This window comes from Lycorma delicatula, chromosome 2, assembly GCF_047948215.1.
Source record: "Lycorma delicatula isolate Av1 chromosome 2, ASM4794821v1, whole genome shotgun sequence".
NCBI classification, from domain to species: Eukaryota; Metazoa; Arthropoda; class Insecta; order Hemiptera; family Fulgoridae; genus Lycorma; species Lycorma delicatula.
The window spans coordinates 97738595-97762365 of NC_134456.1; the positions used below are offsets into that span (position 1 = coordinate 97738595).

Below are 23771 nucleotides of genomic sequence, written 5' to 3' on the forward strand. Positions count from 1 at the left end.
AAAAACCATATGTAAGTAATGATATTAATACAAATATTTTAATTTGATGTATAAAACAGAAAATAATGATATGATAAATTCTTTATTAATTCTTTTTATTTTTCACCAATCAAAAGTTTTCTGAAGAGTATATTTGATAAACATTAAATGTAAAGATTAAATTTAAACCAATAGTTATAAATTATTAAAATAATAAATAAATATTTTTTAAAATTAATATTTACATTCTTATTATCAGGCATTATTTATATTATTTGAATTATGTAATAAATTTTAATGATTCATGGTTGTTGATTATTTAATGTCAAAAAACAATTGTCTTAAAAAAAAAAATTCATCATAAAAAGGATTAACAATGTAGCTTAATGAAATTCTATGTATAGAAATACTTTCCAAAAAGCTTGTAAAGAAATTGTTTATTAATCTCCAATCAGTTCGTTTGCTGGACAATCTGAAAAAAGTTTATTGGACATTTCTCAGATAAAGATGCCTCTGTGATTATACTGTTTTATTAGTAGTGACTCAAATCTAATGTTTTCTTTGGAAAAAAATAGTGGGCTAAGTTTGCTCTGGCTTTCCCTTTTCTTAATTGATAAATATTACAATCATATTTGAAAAAAAAAATGTAAACGATAAAGCCTCCCCTCTACCATTTAAAACATTGACTGTTGTATCAATTACATATGTTCTGTAATAGTGTTTATGTTGTGGCATCCTATTCTTTGATTTCCCTTCTGTGCAGCAGGTGCATTCTTCATCCATCTTATTTATTTTTCTATGATCCTGATATGTAAATCTCAAGCTTTAATTCTTACATTAGAACAGTTAAATTTTTACCAGATCTGAATGACCGGTACCACATCATTTGAATATAAAATTTACAATTAGATCTGTCAATGACTGACAGATAGCAATAGAAAAAACCTACAAAATACGAGTATCCTGTAATGTACCAATAGAAATCCCAATACAGACAGTGGGACGTAAATGCTAAAAAATTACATGTATTACAAAAATATATCGCAGCTGTTGTGTTAAAGGCAATGTACATAATTGATTTTTTTTTCTTTAAAATAAAGGATAAATGTATATCCTACTTTAAAGTGTCCAATTTTCTCTTTCTTATTGTTATAAGAGATGTAAAGGGGAGATGTGAGGAGCAATCCCATCTGCTTCCACTTTTTCTTAGTAACCCTGGCATGAGATTTTTGTTTTCTTGAAAATGGCTTTTGAGAAAAATCTCATATAAGATTGCCATTAAGATTTTGGTTAGACATCTATCATATGCTTCTTACAAATTATAATATCTTCTTGTTTGATACTGACCGCAACACTCAGTGCTGCTTTGGGGTCTCTTCTGGACAGTAATATAATGCATTATAATAAGGACTGCAATGGTATTAACCGTTGAACTGTAATTTAGCTATCCAGAATTTTAATTGTTGTCTTGCACATTAAACAACTCCATTAAAACAAATAAATATTGCTTTAACAACCCAGTATTAAATAGCAAAATTAAGGTACACATTTTGAGAAATGTGTACCATGTCAGAAAGTTTGTTGATTTATTGGAGAGGAAGATTAGGAAGTTAATTATTCCTTACAGGCTCTACTCATTAGGATTCTGCATCAGATAGGAATCAATGTACACGGGTCAGTTCACAGATAGATAGCTCCCTATTAGATATGTAGGATATACTGGTGTTCAGGTCATGTCCCCTTACCAGGAAGAATCTTTAGGTGCAGATCTGATCCTAATGGCCCAGAGCCAATAATAGGGAAGAAGGGATCAAAAATAAGGGAAAGGTATGGATGGTAAAAAAGGACATTATAGCCATACGGCTAGATCAAGATAGCCTAAGGACCTAATAAAAGGTTAGTGGGTATTGGTAAATGGGAGGATTAGATGAATGCACAAGATTACAAAATTATCATTTTTTATTTTCTGATTATAATCTTATAGATATTTAATCGTGAGTTTTCAAAAAATACATTCCAAAACAACAAATTCTTTGCTCTCTCTGTCACCAAAAAATAATTCACAAAATATTTTCAGATATAACTGATGATTTTTACAGAACAACTGGTTTTTATAGAAATATTTTTATGTTGTTATGCTGAATTCAGCCAACAAGTTATATACCATACCTATTAAAATAGAAATGAAGAACTAATTAGAGTAAAAGTTTTTTTTTTTTGCAGTCAGTTGAATTTATTTTAACAGAACATAGTAAAAGTAATAAAAATTTGATTATTAGTTTAAAATTGAACAGTGATTTTTTAGTTTTAAATCATAAATTTTGGAACACCAAGAAGATAAAGTGTGTTCCAAAAAGTTTAGTAGTGCATTGTGTTTATTAAGCAAATTTCTTAGGTTAAATTTTATTCAAATAGGTACTAAATAATTTTTTTTTTTTAAATTACTTAGTACTCCTTCTTACTATTGCATTATATAATAAATAATTTCTTATATCAAAAGGTGACAAAGACTAGAGGATACTATTTCCATAACATTTGTATTTTACTATTTTTATTCATTATGAGTATGAATTATATTTCAGTATTTAAAACTATAAATTTTTGTAACAACAAACCATATTTAATAGGCACAATGTTTTTAATAACTTATGTCAAAACATTTTCAATAACAATTATAGTCGACTTCAATGGCTTATGCTGTGAACTGGTATACCTGGGTGAGAACAGCAGCCAGTGATGTTAATCATAAGGGTAACAGGAAATGTTTTAACATTAGTTAGTGTAACATTGCATTTATTAAATTTGCTCTAGTTTGTCATTAAATAAATTTATATTGTTTTATAATTTTTATTACTGATGTTATTTAAAAAAACATTTATATTTCATTATTCAAAACGACTATTAAAGTAGTTTGGTTAGTACTTGTTTACATTACAGTTATATTAACAAATGTTTCTGTATTAAATATATGTATTATTCTTCTTTCTTAATTTATTGTGTATGGTATTGTGTTAAGGTAATTAGTTTTCAAGTCATCTATTAGAGATAATATACTCTCAAAGAGAATAATTTTGTGTTGAAATATTTAGATCCAATTAACACATAACTGTATAATCAAAATCTGAGCAGCTTAAATCTCTAGCAGCTGGATTTTCAAAAGTTAATTACTATTTTAATACTTGACTGTTTAGCTCGTCACTAAGGAAGAGCATGCAGAATTGTTCGTCTTTTTGTTTATTGGTCTTAAACTTTATAATTCTATTTGCGATTAAATTACTATTTGAAATACTCTTAAATTAAAAAGTGTTTAGTAATCAAGATATCTTTTAAGAAATTTAATAATTTAAGTGAACTATTTTCTTATAAGTTAATTGTTTATTTTAAAATTCTAATACCTTCAATTTAATTTAAAGCTATGCACTTTTATTGTTTTATTTACTAATGGATATTTGTAGGTAAAAAAATGTCTGGTGCAGCATATTGTGATTTTAATTGTAGAAATCGCAGTAAATTCATGGAGCATTAATATATTTTTCTGGTTTTTAGACATGAACATAATAAGTGCCTCATCATTTTGTCTTGGGGGAAATGTTTTGGGTGATCTATAATTTATTTCAATATTTGATAGAGAATACATCTGTTTGCTGATGTGATTTTAATAAATTTTTATTTTAATAAACTGTTGTAATACAACAGACATTGCATCAATGTACTGGTTGTACAAAAAAGAATATGGGAGTTTTGATTTCTTGAAATATATTTTTGATGATTGTACAATACTGATTTAAGTTTATTTTACAAAGCACAAAAAGGACAGTTTCAGCTCTGCACAAGAAAAAAATAAAAAATTTTATTTTTAAATAAAATTTACATTGTTACATTGTGCATGCTGACTTTGCAAACGAAATGTTCCGGCACAAAGAAGACGATTTACATGATTGTATTGAATTTAATGATGAGTCAACACTTCATCTTAGTGGAAAAGTTAGCGCACAATGTATTTGAGGATTAGAAAATCCTATGAACTATAACAATGCAAATGGGATTCCTTAAAATAACATTTTTTTATTTTCATTAGCCCAATGGCAAGTTTACAGGTCATTCTCTTTGGCTGAAGTAAGAGTAACAGGATTCAGATATGCTGTGGACAAGACTCTTTCCTCAACTGCAAGATGGACCAGAAAATTTTATTTTTTGCCGGATAGTGTCCCACAGACATTTGAGAACTTCTCTGATAGTCAGGGTGTTGATTTTGTCTGTGAGCAGTCAGTTGACGTGGAAGGATGTCCAGGACGCTCATCATCTTCAATCGACTGATGACCATCTTTAAAATGTCCATGCCACTTAAAACATGTTGCACGCTTCATAGCAACTTCGCCGTAAGCCGTCTTGAGCATATCAAAAGTTTCACTCATAGATTTTACGAGTTTAACACAAAATTTCACAGCAACTCTTTGCTCGTTCAAGTCGCTCATTCTAAAATCCGCCAAATGAAAAAACACACTTCACAAATAACTGCATAGCTAAGCAACCAATAATGATATTTGTAATCAAAAAACTGTGTTGTAATCAGCTGATCTGTACGAACATGGCGATGCCAAGCAGATTTGAGGAACCAACTGGACCTGTGCAATTCAAACAGTCTACGTATTTTTTTAATAGACCTCGTATGTATATATTATGTAGATTACTGTAAAACAGCATTATCATTTTCAATAAAATTTATTTTCTTTTATGTTTGTTTAACTTTTTCACGTGAATTTTATTACTTTTACTTTTATTTTCTATCAAAAATGTCAGGGAACCTCTTTTTAACTATTCAAAATAACTGTTTGGTTTCATGCAAAAGACTAAAATAACTGTGAATCCATTAATATATATCCCTTAAAAAGTGGTTGTTCACTTATCATTTTATTTCAAAAATATAGTGCAGTAAAGAGCTGTTGTAAAGGTGAGTAATCTAAAAATTTTTCTTTTCCGAGCATAAAGGAGTTTATGAAAAAATCTTTATTGATTATATATTTATTAGTTTTAGAATAGAAAAAATATAGAATTGTATGTGGGGCTAGGGGCAATAACTCACATTTTTCAGTATGCAACAGTTGTATCAATGGCCACAGAAAAAGAATTATTTAGGCGTGGTCGGTATTGCAACTGTTGCGACATAAAAAAAAAGCAGAAACTTTTTCTGAATTTTTTTTTAAACCAATTTAAACTAGATAGTATGATTTATTTTTTTTAGTAATTATTGATTTTACATTTGGTAATACAGGGTAGATATAATAAAATACTTGGCACTGAGTGGGTTAAACTATTTACTAATTTTTTTTTTCATAATATTATTGTAAATCTGTTTTTAATACAATTGCATAAGCTATTATAAAAGCAATAATATTTATTGTTTTGAAAAATAAATATCACTTAAGTGCACTTTTCTTTCTAGAATTCTGTTAATTGTTTGTAGGAAACTTCAACTGATAAATTTGATTTTATTTACAGCTGTTAAATTTGTACGGGCAATAAATTATATCATCAAATCCATGTGTAAACCAAAAGTGGAACAAGTCTGTGACTGATAGGAGATAAGCATTTCCCTACAGCTTGAGAAAGTGAAACTAACTTTGATAGGCATATTAAAAGATTTACCAATAAAGTTTTGCTAAAATTTTTACAGTCCTTTCTGATATAGCATCTTCAGTCATGTGTAGATAGATCACTCTTTTCATTCATTTATAGTTGTTTTTTTTTTTTACTTTTGTTTTGATATAAATAACAGAGTTATTTTATTTTCTGTTGTCTAAATAGTGAGGTAAAATATTTCTACGGTATCCAAATTATTCAGATTTTCCCTTAATAAATTATTGTATAGATTTTAAAAATTGTAGTTTATTTTTTGTTATACATAATTCTTTCTTTAGGCTGTAGGAGTTATTTATTGTATTGTTTTATTGTGTGGTTTAATTTTTTATTGTTTCCAGAAGCATTCTGTGTGCTTTGTATCCAGTATATTATTATGAATTGTAATGTGGTTCATTTAATTTACAAAACAAAATTGTACAAATCATTATTTATAAAATTACATTAACATGAATTGCAGTTGCTTTTAAGTTTAGACTTATATTGCCTTGCATAGACTTTCTCACATCGGATCAGTATTACTACATAAAACTATAGTGATGTTTATTTTCAGTATACAAAATACTTTTCTCTTGTCTGTTTTCAGTACAAAAAATTTTATTTATAATAAAATTATAAAGTTTTCTCTTCCTATGGTTTTATAAATTAATTGTTAAAATATGAGTTCATAAAATTTTTCCATTTTTCATTAAATAGATATTTAATTGATTTTTTATAGTAAAAAAGAAAAGAGTACGATAGTGCTCTAGAAAAATAAAATTTTTCAGTTTGTAAATATTAGATGTTCATTCATCACAATAAAAGAGAGCTATAAATGTGATAGTAATATAAAAAGGGTTGGTTAATGGCTCTGTATGTTTCAATTTCTATCATCTGTTTTTTACATGCTGTAGTTAAACATTAATACTAGTATTATTTTTTTTAAATTTGTTATTAAACTGACTTTTTTTAAGTAATAAAGAAAAAGAAGCTTGAGAAATTATTATTTTTTTAAAATATTGAACAAAATGTTAGCATTTAATAAATTATTCTCATTTATAAAATTAATATAGTTTTTTTTTTTTATTTGATAATATTTTTAGTTACTGGAATTATTTGATAGCTACAATCAGAAAAAAAAAATTATAATGCATCATAACATCATGAATTTATATTTTTTGTAATTTGTAATGCTTGACTTATTCCACTTCACTAGCTGCCTTATTTATACTAGTGATTAAAAAAATAATTAGTTATATATTTGGAATTATGGCCCCAAATATTATTAGAAAGATAATTGTGTTGATCTAATTTAAAAAATTATTTCATTATAATCATTCATTCGTCTCTTTTTTTTTTAGGCTTAGTTCTAAAACACACTGTTTGATTCAGTTATGGCTAATTATTTGTGTGTGCAATTGTTTAGGGGCAGGTGTACAATGTCGAAGCATTAAAATAAAATGTGGTAGAATTCTAGCAAAAAATATTACTCTTTTCACAAAAAGATTATTGTTCTCTTTATAAATACAATTCTGAAATTGCAGGCTTTAATAGTACTCTTTCTAAGTAAAGAAAGGGATGTTTGCAACTTGAATGCAATAAATAATATATTTATATATTGATGCTCATTGATGTTTATTTATGTGTGATAACATTTCTTACTCGGAGGTTTTTTTGAATAATAACTACTTGTGCTGATTATGTTAGACGAACCTTTCTGCCTAGATCCAATCGACTTGAAATAATTTGAAGAATAACTGATTTTGATTTGCAGTTAAATTATTTCATTTTGTGTTCTGCCTTTATCCATCTTCTGTCTGTCTTATTCCTGGTTACAATGGTTTTATCATTAATTCAACAAGACATTTGTGTTTAATTTTTCTTGAGCAGAGAGAGTCAGAGTTTAGGGCACTATCCTAAGAAAGAAATCACTTAACTATACCAATTTGTTCATTCGACTATCACTTGAAACACTTTCATTCAGTTCAGTGACATATTGTAAACAATTGATTTTGTTCTCAAGTTACATATTTATCATCTGTGTTTCTGTTCCTTATCTCAAGATCGATTTTAATGATACTAATACTAATAACACTAATAATAAATATGATATTAGTAATAATATGATACTGATAATAAATTGTTTATTATCAGTATCACTAAATTGTCAGACCTGAAAACACATTTAGAATCATGTGATAATTACTATGGAGTAATTATGACATGTACAAGTACAGATAATCTGTTATTATATTTTAGTTAAAATTTTTTTTTGTATTAGAAAGGAATAAACAGTATTTGTGAACTAGATATTCAAAAATATAAAAACTGTATTTTAATTTTTTCCTAATAAGTTCTTTCAGAAATATTTAAGTATCTGTAATATTTGATTACTTTTCCTCATTCAATATTCTGTGTATCACTGTAAAGCAGACATTGCATAATATTATCTTCAGATTCAAAATATACATATAATCAACAGACTGTAATCTAACACACCATTATCTCATGCTGCATTCCACTATATTTTATTATAATAAAATCTCTGTCTAGTCATTTTTATTGACTCATTTATTCTTTATAAGCTGCAGACCTTATCTTATTATTATTACACATATGTGACTAGGTGAAACTGTTTATCTACTATTGATTTATAGTCATTTTTGTACCTCCTGGAGTAGGATATTGTATGATTATTGTACAAAAATAGTGTGAAGTAATTTTTTTGAATATCTTTTTAATAAGTGATTAAACTATTATAGTAGTTATATTAAAAATAAATCTTGACCTAAACATTAATGCTTATCAGTAATAATAATTGCATAGATTTAATTTTAAATATCTTAAAAGGAAGAAAAAGAGATTTTAGTGGTGGAAGGTCAGAAAGGATCATTGGATATAGAAAATGAAAAACTTACGAACTGAAAATGTTGTTGCATAACTTATTCTAAACCTCATTTGCTGTCAGCTACGATTAGCCCCCCTTCTTGCTATCTGGTGCCTCATTTGCCTTGCAGACACAAATGGGATTACTGTAAAATCTCAAACTCCTTCTTTTGTGTCTACTTTAATTTCTTTTATGCATACCGTACTGAATTTGATTTATTGTTCTCTGGTTCAGATTTATTATTAAGATAATAATAATTAGAAATTTCAATTTTACATGTTATTCCTTTCCATTTTTAGTAATTATTTATTCATGATTGTATTATAAGTTGGATTTGACAAAATTAAGTCTATCGTTGTAATTTTTTACAATTTTATAATCGTTTTTGTTAGTATCATGAATTGCCCCATATTATAACATCACTAACACTTTAAAGCCTATACTATTTTTAAATTTCTTGATATATTTTGTGTTTTTCACATATTTGTTTTGAACATATTATTAATGTACATATTATCTTTGTAGTCAGTCATTATTTACTCATTTAAATACACTAAAAATTGAATTAGGAAAATTTTCAGATATTTCATTATTCAGATATATCAATTATAGTAATGAATTAGATATAAATTATATATTTTTTTTGCTGTTTTAGCATTATTTCTATGCACTAATTTATTCTGTATTGGCTTAATTGTATAAATAAGTTGTTCTGTTTATATACTGATTAGTTCAATGTAACAAATGCTTTGCTCTGTAGGATATTTCATTTAATATAAAGATTTTTATTAATCTAGACAATGTGATCCCTAGTTAGTCTTCATTAACAAGGTTAATTGATAGTATATAGCATAGATTCTGAAAGGAATGTTATTCTAATAACAGTATTAATAATGATATGATAATTTTGTAAAAAAAAAACTTTTTTAAAAGTATTTTAAGTTTGTTTCTGAAATAACCCATTTTTTAAAAGTAAAATAACGCAGATCAATAATGATTTTGTTAATTGAGAGTGAATAAACTGATTCTTATAGTATTTTTCTCATGCTGATTTCAAATAGAAATCAGAATTTGTCTATCAGGCTTAGTTTTTAGTAACTACCATTCTTATATTTAGGTAGAATCATGCATCAACTCCATAAGCGTAGCATTTTGTGAACGTATTTCATTATATTATTTATCAACTAAATATTATTTATTTATTTATTACAGTCCCTTAATTGTTGTCATATTGATTTGTTAGGCATAGTCACCATGTTTATTATTTGTACACTAATTAAAATGAACAAGAATATATGACTCATTCTTCCTATTTTCATCTTACTATAAATGTATCATCCACTCATTAGTTATTTCTGTTATTATACTTACTCATAAACTGTCATGCAGACTAGAGAAATATTTTTAATTCTCATTCAAGTGCGACTTCTTATGTGTGTAATATTCAGATTTGTAGCTGGCTTTCGTATTTGCAGTTATATGTTGTTCAGTAAAGCGAGTGTATGTTTATTAAATTAGTGTGTTTATAAAGTGTTTCTTTTTAAACAATATTAGTTACTGTATGTATTAAAAATGCCTTGCAGTTGCTTTAATCATCGAAACAATTTCTGAGGTAACGTTGAAGTCTCAGAAAAAAAAATAAAACTCTGCTGATAAAAAGTCATAAGAACTGTATTCTAGATGTAAATTAGGTGATCAGGACTAAACTTGGGCTCCTCATATAGTTGTGCTTCTTGTGTAACATTGTCGACTGGTTTGCTAAATGGATCTCGTCACATGCCATTTGCAATTCCAATGGTTTGGAGAGAACTAAAGGATTACACCACAGACTGTTATTTTTGTGTAATATAGATATCTGGGATAATAGCTAAAACTAGATGTACTTTTAAATAACCTGATATTCCCTCCGCCATGTAGCCAGTGCCACACTAGCAAAAGCTTCCAATTCCAGTATCACTGAAAACATAGAACTTAGATGAAGATGAAAATGTTGAACCTTGTGTCGACTTATCGGTCGATGAAGAAAGAGATCCAAACTTATTTGAAAATATTTAGACTGAACCCCATTTAATTAATCAGTCACAATTAAATGATCTGGTTCATGATCTAAATTTATCAAAGAATCAAGCAAAAATACTGGGCATCAACACTGAAAGGATGACATCTTTTACAAACAAACACTAAAGTAAGTGATTTCTGTGACAGACAATCAGAATTTGAACATTTTTTCTCTCAGTATAAACACTTACTATACTAATAATGTGAGCTCTTTACTGGAAGCTTTGGGACGTGCACCATCCTGACAGACGACTTTTTATTGACTCATCAGAATTTGGTTTGAAAGCTATTCTATTTCATGTTGGAAATAAATATCCTTTACCATTAGCATATGTTGTTCATTTGAAGGAGTTTTATGAAAATATGAAACTTGTATTGAGCAGGATTCAGTATCAAAAATATTTATGATATATTTGTGGAGACCTGAAAGTAATAGCACTTTTACTTGGATTGCAACTCAGTTACACCAAGTTCTGTTGCTATTTTTGTGAGTGGGACAGCAAGGATAGGAAAAACCATTATATAAAAGAACGGTGATCAAAGAGAGATGTACTGACTATAGGAGAGAAGAATGTTGTTAGTCGGGAATTAGTAAAACCAGAAAAAGTTTATTTTCTGCCACCACAAATTAAGCAAGGTTTATTCAAAAAAACTTTTAATACAATGGATCATGATGATGCAGGATTTCAGTTTCTAAAAAACAAATTCCCTAATATAAGCAATGCTAAAATAAAGGATGGTATATTTATTGGAAACAAATAAGAAAGTTTGAATGACTTTGAGGTTGCTGCATGGAAATCATTTCGAACAGCTTCTTGGAAACCATAAGGCCAGTAACTGCAGAGAGAGAACTTGTGAGTGAACTACTTCAGAACTACAAAAAACTTGGGTGTAACATGTTACTCAAAATCCATTTCTTACAATCACATTTGGATTTTTTCCTAACTATCTCAGCGTTATCAGTGATGAGCATGGAAAACACTTTCACCAGGAGATATCTATAATGGAAACACAATACCAGGGAAAATGGGACCCAAAAATGTTAGCCGGCTACTGTTGGAATCTAAAGACGGATGTACCTACAGAAAATTACAGCAGAAAATCCAAAAGAAATAGGATTTTAGACGAGTACAAAACACGTAATGTATAGTCATATTATGATCGCCATACATTTTTTGTTTCAAAAGAAATTTCAGTTGCCAAAAAACTGAGCTCAATAAAAAAATCTATTAAAATATATGAAATCAGCATGAAAAATATTATAAGAATCAGCCATTCACTTTCATTTAAGAAAAAATAAATAAATTTTGTTGATCAGTGTAATTAATACCCACATCATAATAAATGGTATCCCTAAATAATGCATTTCATCATTTTCAACTAATGATATAAACTGAAAATTGGAAATAATGAAAATCTGAATCTGTCAACTATATTTTGTTTTTAATGATTTCTAAGATATATTTGACTCACTTACTTACACAATTTCCTCTACCAAGTCATGGATGAATAATTTTAATGTATTAAATATTTACATTTCATATTTTTTATGTAAATCTAGGGTAAACTAATGATTTTGTAAATGAAAATTACAATAATAGAGTCAAGTTTGATAATAAATAATTCATTCAGGTCATAAATAATAGATCATGTTAAGAATAGTAAGTTGTCTATCAAGTATTAAAAGGAACTCCTCAAATATATATTTTTTTTGAAAATATCAATGGGTACGATGAAGAAAACATGTTCAGAACAGCATCACAAAGTTCAAAATAAAAAAATGAATTTGGTTTAGTCCATATTCATAAATGAAAATAGTTAATGAAATAACAGTAACACAATAATTCTGCAAAGATAAAAAGTAAGTAAAGTGGGTTTTTGCTAAAATAATAATTTTACAGTTGTTAAAGAATGTATGAAAAATATTAGCTTTATGTAATTAGTATTATTTTAAACCCCAAAAACACTAATATTGTTTCTGTAAAAGAAAAACATTTTAAGTAAATAAATCAGATCTTTTATATCTTTAGCTAATTTATTAAGGATAGAAATTGAACCATAATAAAATCCTTCGTGTTTGTTAAAGCATTATGGTTATATAATGTGAAATCATTTCTAGTTGCTTTAATATAGGTGAATAACTTATCAGTAATGAACAGACAGGAAAAACAATATAAGCGGTCATACAGTATCTGCTTGGCAGTTATGATTAAATTAATGAATGTAAGGCATACCTGGAAAGTAATAAGAACCCACTTCCTTCTACCAGTGCCACAGCACTATGATCACAGCTCTGAGTGTGCACACCACATTCTCTTGTTCATTAGCTTTCAATAGATGCCATTGCAAGTATGTTTGTTATATTTGATTAACATAGTTTAAAATGTTCAAGTCGATTGAGAATTTCATCTGTTGAAATTAGGGTATTTTTCCGACTTTTAAATTCAAGGAATATCAAACAGTTGATATTCATCAGCATATTAGTGAAGTTTATGGTGAAAACTTATGATTATGGAATGGTTAGAAATTGGGTGCAGCAGTTCAATTAGGGTCACAGTAATATACATGTTGAGCAAAGGAGTGAGTGCCCTTCTGTCATGAATAACGATTTGGTTATGCGAGTGAATAAAAAAATGAAAGAAAATCGATGTTCAAAAATTTTACTTTATGATGTCTTGACTTACCTAACTAAAATTTCATGAACAGTTCTATATGAAATTGTACACGCAACGTAAACCGTCACAAATTCTGCTCTTGTTGGATGCTGAAAATGTTGATAGAGGTTCAGAAAAAACTAAGCGACTAGATTCTGCCGAGACTTTTTTTATGAATATAATATGAATGTGATGATTTTTAAGCCAAATAGTGATTAGTGATGAGACGTGGGTGTTACATCGCCGCAGAATCCATGTAGTAGTCTATGGAATGGTGTGCACATCTCCAAAAAAAGAAAAGTTGAAAATCATTATTTCAGCACAAAACCATGTGAAATATCTTTTGGGTAAGAAAGGGGTTTTGTAAGTCAACTTCTTGCCGAGAGCTGAGAATTTAAACGCTTCGCTTTATTGTGACACGCTTAAAAAACCAGGTTGTGCAATCCAAAACAAGATGTGAAGTACGCTCAGTCATTATAGGGTTTTGTTGCTTCACGACAATGCTTGCACGCATGTTACTGGTGAAATTCAAAATCTGACTGAACAATTTGACCGGGAGCAATTGAAGCACCACCTATAGGTGCTCAACCAAACCCCTGTTGGTTAGTACTATGATGATGATTATGCCGACTTGAAAATGCCAAACAATAATGGTTATTTTCACTGGTGGTGCCGTTCAGTGAAAGGAATGAAGAAACCGAATAACGGTCAAAATTATGTAGAAAAATAGTCGTACGATATACTGTTTTAGATAATAGAATTATTCTGTTGAAAGTTATATGTAGTTTTAATAATATAACTGCTCTTACTTTTCAGATATGCCTTGTATAATTGACTTGCATATACGGTATTCAATATAATGATGATTATTTAGAAATTGCAAAATTATTTATTGTAAAGTAGGAAAGAATGAAAGTACATTAAATATTTATGCAAGTAAATCTCAAAACATTTAAATTACTAAATAAATATAGATTCTATAAATTATATCAGTGTAACATTTGATTTTTTTATACTGAAATTTCCTGACTTTTACAAGTTTCCCCAAAATGTAATATTTCATCTTATTGAATCACTGTAAATCCTATCAGTTTGTGTAGCGGTCAGTGTACTCGAACTTATTTATTGGCTGTAGGATTAGTCTCAAGAAACTTTGTCCGACTGAATATCTTGGAAATCAATTCTGCATAACTTGGTAGTTTTCATATTAAGTTACTCTTTGTTTTATGTTAATTTTTAAAAGTAATTATTTTAAAATATTTGTTGTACAATAAAAAAGAAACACGGTTACACTTAAAAGTTTTTTAACGTATAAATGTATTTATTTATTGAAAATAAAAAGTCTGTTATATGCATTTCATGTGTGATTACACTGTACGATACACTGTATGATATACTTACTTACTCGTGTTTGTAAATTATGAAAACACTCAATTCCTTTTATAGTAAAATCATATGCTGTATTTAAAGTGATTATAAGGATAAGAAACGCATTCCCGGTTTTAACTTATGATCCTGTTGTTTATGTTAGACTCACGCATGCGGTATTTACATTATGGCAGTGTTATGTACACTTGTCACTAGGCAATGTTATATATTACTGTATATATTTATATTGTTATAAATTGTCATATCTGTTAAATATTGCTTATAAGTATGTATGTAGCTATAAATTACCAGATGACATCATTTTCATAAAGATTCATTAATGAACTGTGATCTCTGAAACTTTTCTTATTGAATACAATTTTTTTTAACTATTTAAAATTATTTTCTTTAAGCAATTCAAGTTAACTGCTACAAAATTCTTGAATTTAAAGTATAAAAATAAATATTACACGATGTAACTAATGGACTATGAATGTTGTTGGATGCTTGTTTGACTTCAACAATTATTGCTTGCTTATCTAAGCGATGTTTGCAGCAATTTTTTTTACTGATTAGAGTTGCTAATACTATGTGCCCAAACCTCCTATATGGAAGACCAGGATTTTCTGTTGCATTTTCTATCCTTAGCCAATGTCTCAGACATTTACTCTTTACCCGACCCTAAAAGGGTAAGATGTACAGTGTTGACAAATTTTATCCTATGCTTTTCTCAGAATTTACTGTTAACATGTCAGCAGTGTTACTGAGACCTGGCCAGCCATTTTTCTTACTTCACATTTCCAGTGAAGGGCTGTGAATCATTTATAGTCCTTGGATACATCTCGAGCCACTGATGTGGCTCCACATGAGATGTTCCAGATGTAAGGGATCATCAAGTTGTACAAGAATCATTTTGTCTTATATATATGTATGTATAATCCCGGTTATCCGAAATAATGGGGGGCGAGCCGCTTTTTGATAACCAAAAATTTCGGATAAGCCGGATTTGCTAAATAATAAGGAAAAAAAGGATTATTCTATTGAAAAAAACAACATTATTTTGACTGAAAATTTGTTTAAGCATTTGATTAAAAACATATTTATATTAGCCTATTACTTATTTTTTTCGGAAGAAATCAAAAATGTTTTTCTGGGTTTGATTTTCTATCCCACCGGGTTGATCTAGTGGTGAACTCGTCAACGCAAATCATCTGATTTCGAAGTCGAAGAGTTCTAAGGTTCAAATTGTAGTAAAGGCAGTTACTTATATACGGGTGTGAGTACTAGATCGTGGAAAACGGTGTAGTTTGGTGGTTGGGTTTCAATTAACCACACATCTCAGGAATGGTGGACTGAGACTATACAAGATTAATTTAACTTTATCCATATCATCCTCTGAGTAATATCCTATGGTGGTTCTGAGGCTAAATAGACAAAGAAAAAAGGTTTCATTTTCTATCCGTTTTCTTGCCGCAATTCGTGCCAACGTTTAAATAACATTACATCACTGGATGTCGACTCATCGGTTTGTTCGTCGAACCGTATCGATACCTGAAATTATAATAATACGGTTTAGAAAAATTTCAGTGCATAATTTATAATTTAATTTAAATTTAATGTATATAAAATATAAAATATAAAATTTATATTTTATTTATTTTTTTATTTTATATCATTTAATTGTAATTTTTTTAATTTATATTTTATTTTATACCCTTAAAGTATTGAACGCCTCCTCAGCTGTCACCCTCTCGTCGTCTGCTGCATGTTTATCCCCGGGTTCATCTTATGGTACGTCTGTTTCCAACAAGGCAGCCACTATTTCTTCATCAGCAAATAAACTTTTTCACGTGTTATCAGTTTTAATAAATTTAGAAGTCTTAAATGCGTGAAATTAATCTACAATGAATCGGAAAAACATCAGATAATGCGATAATGTATTTTAAAAACCGCAAAAATACTTTGGTCCATCCGTTGCAATAGGCTTGTAACAAATCAAACGGAAAATATTTTACACATATATCACAAGGTATTAAATTTTGTGAATGCACTGCAAAATTGTCGACAAACAAAATCGCTTTTTGAGGTAAATTTTTATTAGTTAAAAACTTTTTCAACGCTGTGTACAATTTTTTCATTACCATTTTTAATGTAAAACACATGACATCCACCCTTATTTTTGATTTGTGATAATATACTGGAAATGCATTTTTTGAACTATTTTTTATAGCTCGAATATTTTTGAATTTATCGATATACATTAATGGGAAACGATGCATTACTGCAAACCAACACCGTTACTCTGTCCTTGCTCGTATTATAATCCGGAACTAATTTCTCACCTATCAGTGAAAGCGATTTCTTGGGTCCGGATTCATCAACGTTAAAATAAGTCTTTTGTGTAACCCTTCGTTATTTTTTTTTTTAAATTCTGTTTTGAAAAGTTTGGCTGCGTTTTTATCAGCCGATAACTGTTGACCGCAAATATTTAATTGACGAATTTCATTTTGTTCTTCATGTGTTCAACCGTCCTGAACCGGCCGTAAAGTTCACATATTCATCACCGAACAAAAAGGCTAACATTTCTGAATCATAATGCCGGATATCGGAAGTCCTTTTCTCTATATTCCGCGTGAACCACAAAAAGATTAACGTAGTTTTACGTATTCCGGCGGTTTCATTGTTTTCCTTTTCGATATTTTAACATTATGCTGTTCGAGTTCGTCTTTGCATTTAATCCAGTCTGAAGCCGTGGAAATTCCACCAGCGAAATTTCTGGCAATATTACGCAATATATCACAGTTTTTTTTTAACCCATGTTACAGCTTCCAATTGTTTTTTCAGTGGTTGTAACTACGCGTTTACGTTTACATGACGTTGTTAAATTCTACTCCGTTCTACCAACGAAAATTACCGCAGACTATGTGAAACAGTAGTCGCACTTTATCTTTGAGTATAGACAGTGACATCCTTCACATACAACCCCGATGTAGGACTTTCTTTTTCTTGTTTAGCCTCCGGTAACTACCGTTCAGATAATAATACTTCAGAGGATGAATGAGGATGATATGTATGAGTGTAAATGAATTGTAGTCTTGTACATTCTCAGTTCGACCATTCCTGAGATGTGTGGTTAATTGAAACCTAACCACCAAAGAACACCGGTATCCATGCTCTAGTATTCAAATCCGTGTAAAAATAACTGGCTTTACTAGGACTTGAACGCTGGAACTCTCGACTTCAAAATCAGCTGATCTGGGAAGACGCGTTCACCACTAGACCAACCCGGTGGGTCCGATGTAGGACTGGACTCCTTGCAACTGAAATGATATAATACTGTAGTAGAGAAGTTGTGTTTGTTTAAACTTCCATAAAAGCATAGTAGGCGGCCTACTTTATTGCATATGATTTTAGTTTGTTTCTTTCTGTGGTTATTTAATTCATCTCTTTAAATACAGAATGCAGTAAGATTATTTAAATATACTAGTAATTTTTCGGGTAACCGGGATTTTACTTTTGTGCGTGTGTATGTATTAAAATTTTTTTTCATGAAAATGAATTCTCTAACCACAAGATTATCGCAAGAATTTTTATATTAAAAAAAATCTATTTATTTAAAAACTAATCATTTAAGAAAAGAAGCTGACAAAGGTTCGATAAATTTCCCAGCCTTGTTTTTTTCCAGAGTTTTATTTTAAATACGCCATACACTTTTTAAATATTAATTACGAAATTATTTACAATGCAGTTGCAAAAAAAAGAAGAAACGTTTTGTCCGATTTGATCCGATATCAGATTACATTTTTTAACTTAAAAATATTGGAGTAATAAACGTATAATTCAGAAGAAACTAAAAATTCCTTAGTAAAAAATTTGACCTCCTTAACACATTTTTATCATCAAAATTAAACTGTATTTTAAGTATTATAATTTCTAAAAAAATAAATAAATAAAAATAAAAATTGGAAAATAAACTAGATCCTAGTTGATGACTTATTTGCTGTACTAACTTGTATAACATTTTTAATCTCGATCGCAACTTGAAAAACAGATAGACTATAAAAGACGCAAATACTTAATAACCTGTTATATGATTCGCTCGATAGGAAATTTTTTTTAAAGTAAATTTTGTGCTTTCCTACAAAATTTGTTTACCGACACAAGATTAAACAATGAAACTTTATTCTCATCTGCTGTGAAATATTTAATTTACTATCGGACTGTGTGAAATAACCATGTAAATAGGTCGGTTATTTCTTTGTTCTAAAATCAATATATAATTTTTTTACGGTTAACATAACATTTCTTTATTGTAATTTACAACAATCGATGATTATTATTAATTTAATTTTTTATTTTATTTTAGTAAAAATAAGAAAATCTTACCCTGATAACCTCTTTAGGTGTTCAGATCCTAACATTATTAGCAGGATCGGACTTACACCAACAGATCCAAAAGTAGAAAATTGGCCGATCTTCGTGTCGGTGTGGTAGCGTCGCGCCCTTTCATCCGGAGGCTCCCGGGTTGGAATCCCAGTCAGGCATGCCATTTTTCATACGCTTCAAGATTTCTATTTCATATTTCCATGCACAAATTTATATGGTAAATTAATTGTAAAAAATAAGGGATGAAGGCTTAGGTACAGGTATAACAGGTGAGAAGGAGGTATTTACAACATCGTACTGGAACCGGAATATTTTGTTTGCTTGGCATTTCTTTCGCCACCATCCCATTCGGTCGCCCTAAAGCATAAGATCGAATGTCTGTGCCACAAACGGTTACTGAGCCTGAAACAGTTTAGCGACCAGTGTCCAAACTAGCTCCTAGGGCTAACCTAAAAACGAGAGCGGAATAAGCGTGGTGCCATACACTATTCGCTTGCGTGTCCCATCGTCCACTTGTCATATAACACTAAAACGGGTAGGCGCACCCCGTCAACTACTAAAATATATATGACTATCAATAATTAAATTTATCTCTTCAAAGCAATTCGCTGCCACGCCTAAGCCGCTGAATGCCAGCAAGTACCTGTCCACCATTTAAGCGTTTGGACCCTTAATCTGGCTGGTTGCCGGTCATATTTCTCGGTTAGCTCCTACAGCTCCGCGGTAGGAGCCATTTACCTTAGGCAAACTACTGATGTCGGTTGAGTTGAAGAATGCAATCTTATCAAGGAACTCCCACACGGTCCGACATTGCGGCTGTGGCCACATTGACTCCCCGCCTGTGAGCGGCCAATTTTGCCCTTCACTTTTAAGTTCCATGGTGGCCTGAGTTCTTGCCCTCACAAGAGCTGGGCAGTCGAACACCATGTGTTCGTTCGACTGGACCTCCTTGCAGACGCACAGCTCATCAGCTGCCAGGCGGAACCGAAACAAATATCGGTTTAAATTTACGTGGTTGGAGAGCATTCGGGCTTCCTTTGCCTGCAAAAACGAAGGAGAGGCATTCCATCCCCCAAAATCCTGTATAAACCTTTATACAAGGATCTTCCCTTAGTCGTGGCGTGCAATTCTTGCCGCCATGCTTCTATCATGAAGCTGTAAAGCCTCTTCCGCAGGCGGGAGATGGGTAACTGTTCGAAATTTAAATCCGGTGTATTGAGATCACCGTTCCCGCTCCGATACAGGCCCGGCTGGAAACCGCATCGCAAATACCTCGGCCTCCCTGCCTCTTCGCAATTCCCACATGGACGCCCGAACTTTCACCATTAAATCAATTGGGAGAGCCTTTTCCGACCGGGATATAAAGAAACTCACCCGGAGGAAAGCCTAAGGCGCCCCCAAGGTAATTCACTTTTTTCAGGGAATTTCTGTTCTCATGGGAGCGGCACATTACATTACTCGTCAACAATTTTGTGTCGACTATTTTAATTACATGCGGCAACGAAATTTATCCTCCTTCAGAGATTAAATAGCTATTGAAGAACCTGTTCTTCAGTAGCTAGGGTGTAAGCCTCCCTTAAGAGAAGCACTTCATGTTTCTAGAATCGTGTGGGATGCGGTAGTATCCGAGTAATAAACTGTTTAACGGGACTCATATTAGTAACAGCTACGTTACAGTATATCCGAAATACAAATAATATACTGATAAACTGTGACTTGTGTGGAGGGCCCGGGTTTATAGAATTATGTTAATTTTATTTGCTTTTATTTATTTTCAGTTTTATAAAAATCACTATTTTAACTACAAAACATTATTTAGTTCCTAAAATTATAATGCCTTGCATTTTGTCAAGGGATTAAATTTTATTTATTTTTTTATTTTAATTTGCTTTTGAAGATGTTTGATTTTAAAAAAAAAACAAAAAAAAAACTAATTTTATATTTAGGGAAATAAACATTAATTTATTTGAATTAATATTTTTTTTTAATTGCACTATTAAGTAAAAAAATAAAATAAAACTATTATTATTATTAATCTACTTGCAAACGATTTTGAAACTTTCCGAGTTGTAAATTGGATGGAAATTTTAATAATAATTATTTTCTCGTAGAATAAATCATTACGTCGGTATGAGTGAGAGGTTGCCGTTACGAGGTTATTATAAATATTATCTAACATCATTAGCAATACGAGGAGGATGATTTTATTTCATTATCTTCTTCCCCACAAACTACAGTTTAATTAATTAGGGAACTTAGCGTACACAGTTAGGCTATATAGCAGTAAGTGGATATTCGTATAGGTCTTACTTCAGCAATAACAAATGTTTACATTTCATTGTATTAACGCTGTAAAGTTTTGTGCACGTTGATGCGACTTGTTACTTCAGTTTTAGTACATTAGTTATGGATTAATATTAGTAAATACCGATGATATAATTTAAAGTTGAACCATTTGCAATCGATTGTATATAATTACTTATAATTGCTAATGTTTTCTTTAATTTTCAATAAAAGATAACATAATTTTTCTTTTTTTTATTATTTTATATCTATGACCCATCCTGTCTAAGTAAATCGTATGAATTTAATGAAATATACCTCTAAACAGAGCGTGCATCATTGTTATATAATACTTATACATTTACTGTATATTTTTGTATAAATGCTCCCCTATTTGTAAACATTTTTTTTTCGTAAGTTTGTTGTCGCTTCGCTTTTTCATATCACCCTTATTATACGCTTATTTACCACCCTTCGAGTGATTTTTCATATTTTTCCAAAACAATGTTAATTCGTGATGAAATTTTGAAATGAAAATTATTTCATCGACGGATACCTTTACGTTAACTGCAAGCCTCTTTCCTTTATACGATTAAGGTATGATATCTGAATGTAGCTCTTAGTTTCTGATATTACAAAAGGTCTTTAACCCCCGATTTCAGGGAGGTAATGACGAAACTGATTGAGGTTTAACATTAAGAGAAATGAGTCCCCTTGTCGCTCGGTCAAGCAAGAAAATTAATATCGAGTCCCGTTGTCAGCTCTGCTCTTATGGGTCCGTCTTTTGGTTTATTTTCTTTTTAACGATTCGGTTTATTTTAATGTACATAAAAGTAACTTTTTTATTTTACAATCTCGGACACGCTTCTCACATTTTTTTTTTAAAAGGAGGATTAAACGGATCATTTAAGTAAAAGATGAAAAAAATGTCAGACCCTTAATAGAAATCGGCCCGTGACAAGTAACTTAACGTTCTGATTGTAAAACCGATCGGTCAGTCATTTAATACTAAATAAAGGTTAGGTTTCTTTAATGAATATAGAAAGATTTATTTTTTCACCGCATACCCTGAATGTTTTTTTTTTTTTTTTTTTTACAGATATTTATGAGTATATATATATATAAGAAAATAGAACCAAGATGTGTCGTTAAAGAGAGCAACATGGGTGTTGATAAACGGATACTGTTTAAAATAATACCCAGAGCATTTAAAAAAAAATAAATTATCTTTTTCCCAATTTTAAATCAAATGTAACATGAAGCTTATCATTTAGGTTTAGCCTTTCAGCCTGTACTTTAGCCGCTTTTAACAACGATGAAACGTAATTAAAAATTTCTCCTAAATAAATGTTCACGTTCATATTTTTCAACTTACTTTATGGCTCCTTTTTTCGGTTTGTCTTAGTAAAATCGATTTCCTGAACACGTTTTTTGATTTTCAAAACAAATAAAACTCAAAAAGTACGAGATCAGGGTTGAAAGGATCTTCAAAACTTTGTCACCTCATTCCTGACGTGAGATCATTAACCGGGTGACAAACATGACATTAATTTTTATGAACACGGTATTTTGAGACTAGTGTTACATTCTGACAGATTTTTAAATCTGCTTGGGGAGTTTATTGAAAATTAAGTGAGAAATATTCGTATTATTTTTGTGTGAAAAATTTATTAAAATTTTTTTTCATCTTTATTACACTACGAAATTATCCCCGTATGAATTTTTAAAACTTCATGGATTTTTGCCCGTGTATATATATATATATATATATGAAACAGTATTTAATCATTTATAGAAATAAGATGTATCTTCCCTCAATTGTATTTAAATCTTACATCAAGAAATCAAAACTCATTTTACTTTAATCGATTTTATTTATTAAAAATAGTTAAGAAGTCGTAGAAATTATTGAAATATGAATGAATATTTGTTAGAAAATAGTAATTTTTCAACGGGTGTTTCGTTTAACACAAATCATTATATCGCTCGTTCACTTAAGATATTAAAACTAATGAAGTCTGTTTTTGTTGGTAAAGGTCTTTTGAACGTTTAAATGAGAATGACTATATAGAGGGGGAAAGAGTTTTAACAGCTCGTTTAACTATGATTCTCATTTACATAAGGAATATTGTCTCTTTCTCCTTTTTCCTGTTTCTTCTCTTTTGAGCCTACCGTTGTGCCGCTGTATTAAGGAAGATTTAAGAAAGAATCCGTCATTCTTTCATCCTATTTGGAATTTTTCGTTTATCTTTTGTACAATGTACTATTTTAACTAAACATTTAACGTTTTGAAGTACGAAAGTTTAAACGCTGCATTTTGTTTGTAATTGTTTTGTACTCGTCGTTAAAATACTCGTATTTATATTTTTGAGTAGAAACAATTTTTCATTTTATTATTATTATTTTTTCTCCGTCGATAGTAGTTACGACGTAAACATTACTTTATTATAAAAATTAAAATAAATAAATGACGTAAATTTAAGATATCCTTGTATGAAACAAGCCTACGCTTGTTTGATCGATGAATCATGAGATTCGGT

The 23771-nt window shown here is 29.8% G+C and overlaps 1 protein-coding gene across 13 annotated transcripts in view; it reads left to right on the forward strand.

Moving 5' to 3' along the window:
- Positions 1-23771, forward strand: part of trol (terribly reduced optic lobes) — a 1106314-nt gene that overhangs the window by 387490 nt on the left and 695053 nt on the right. The window lies entirely within an intron of this gene.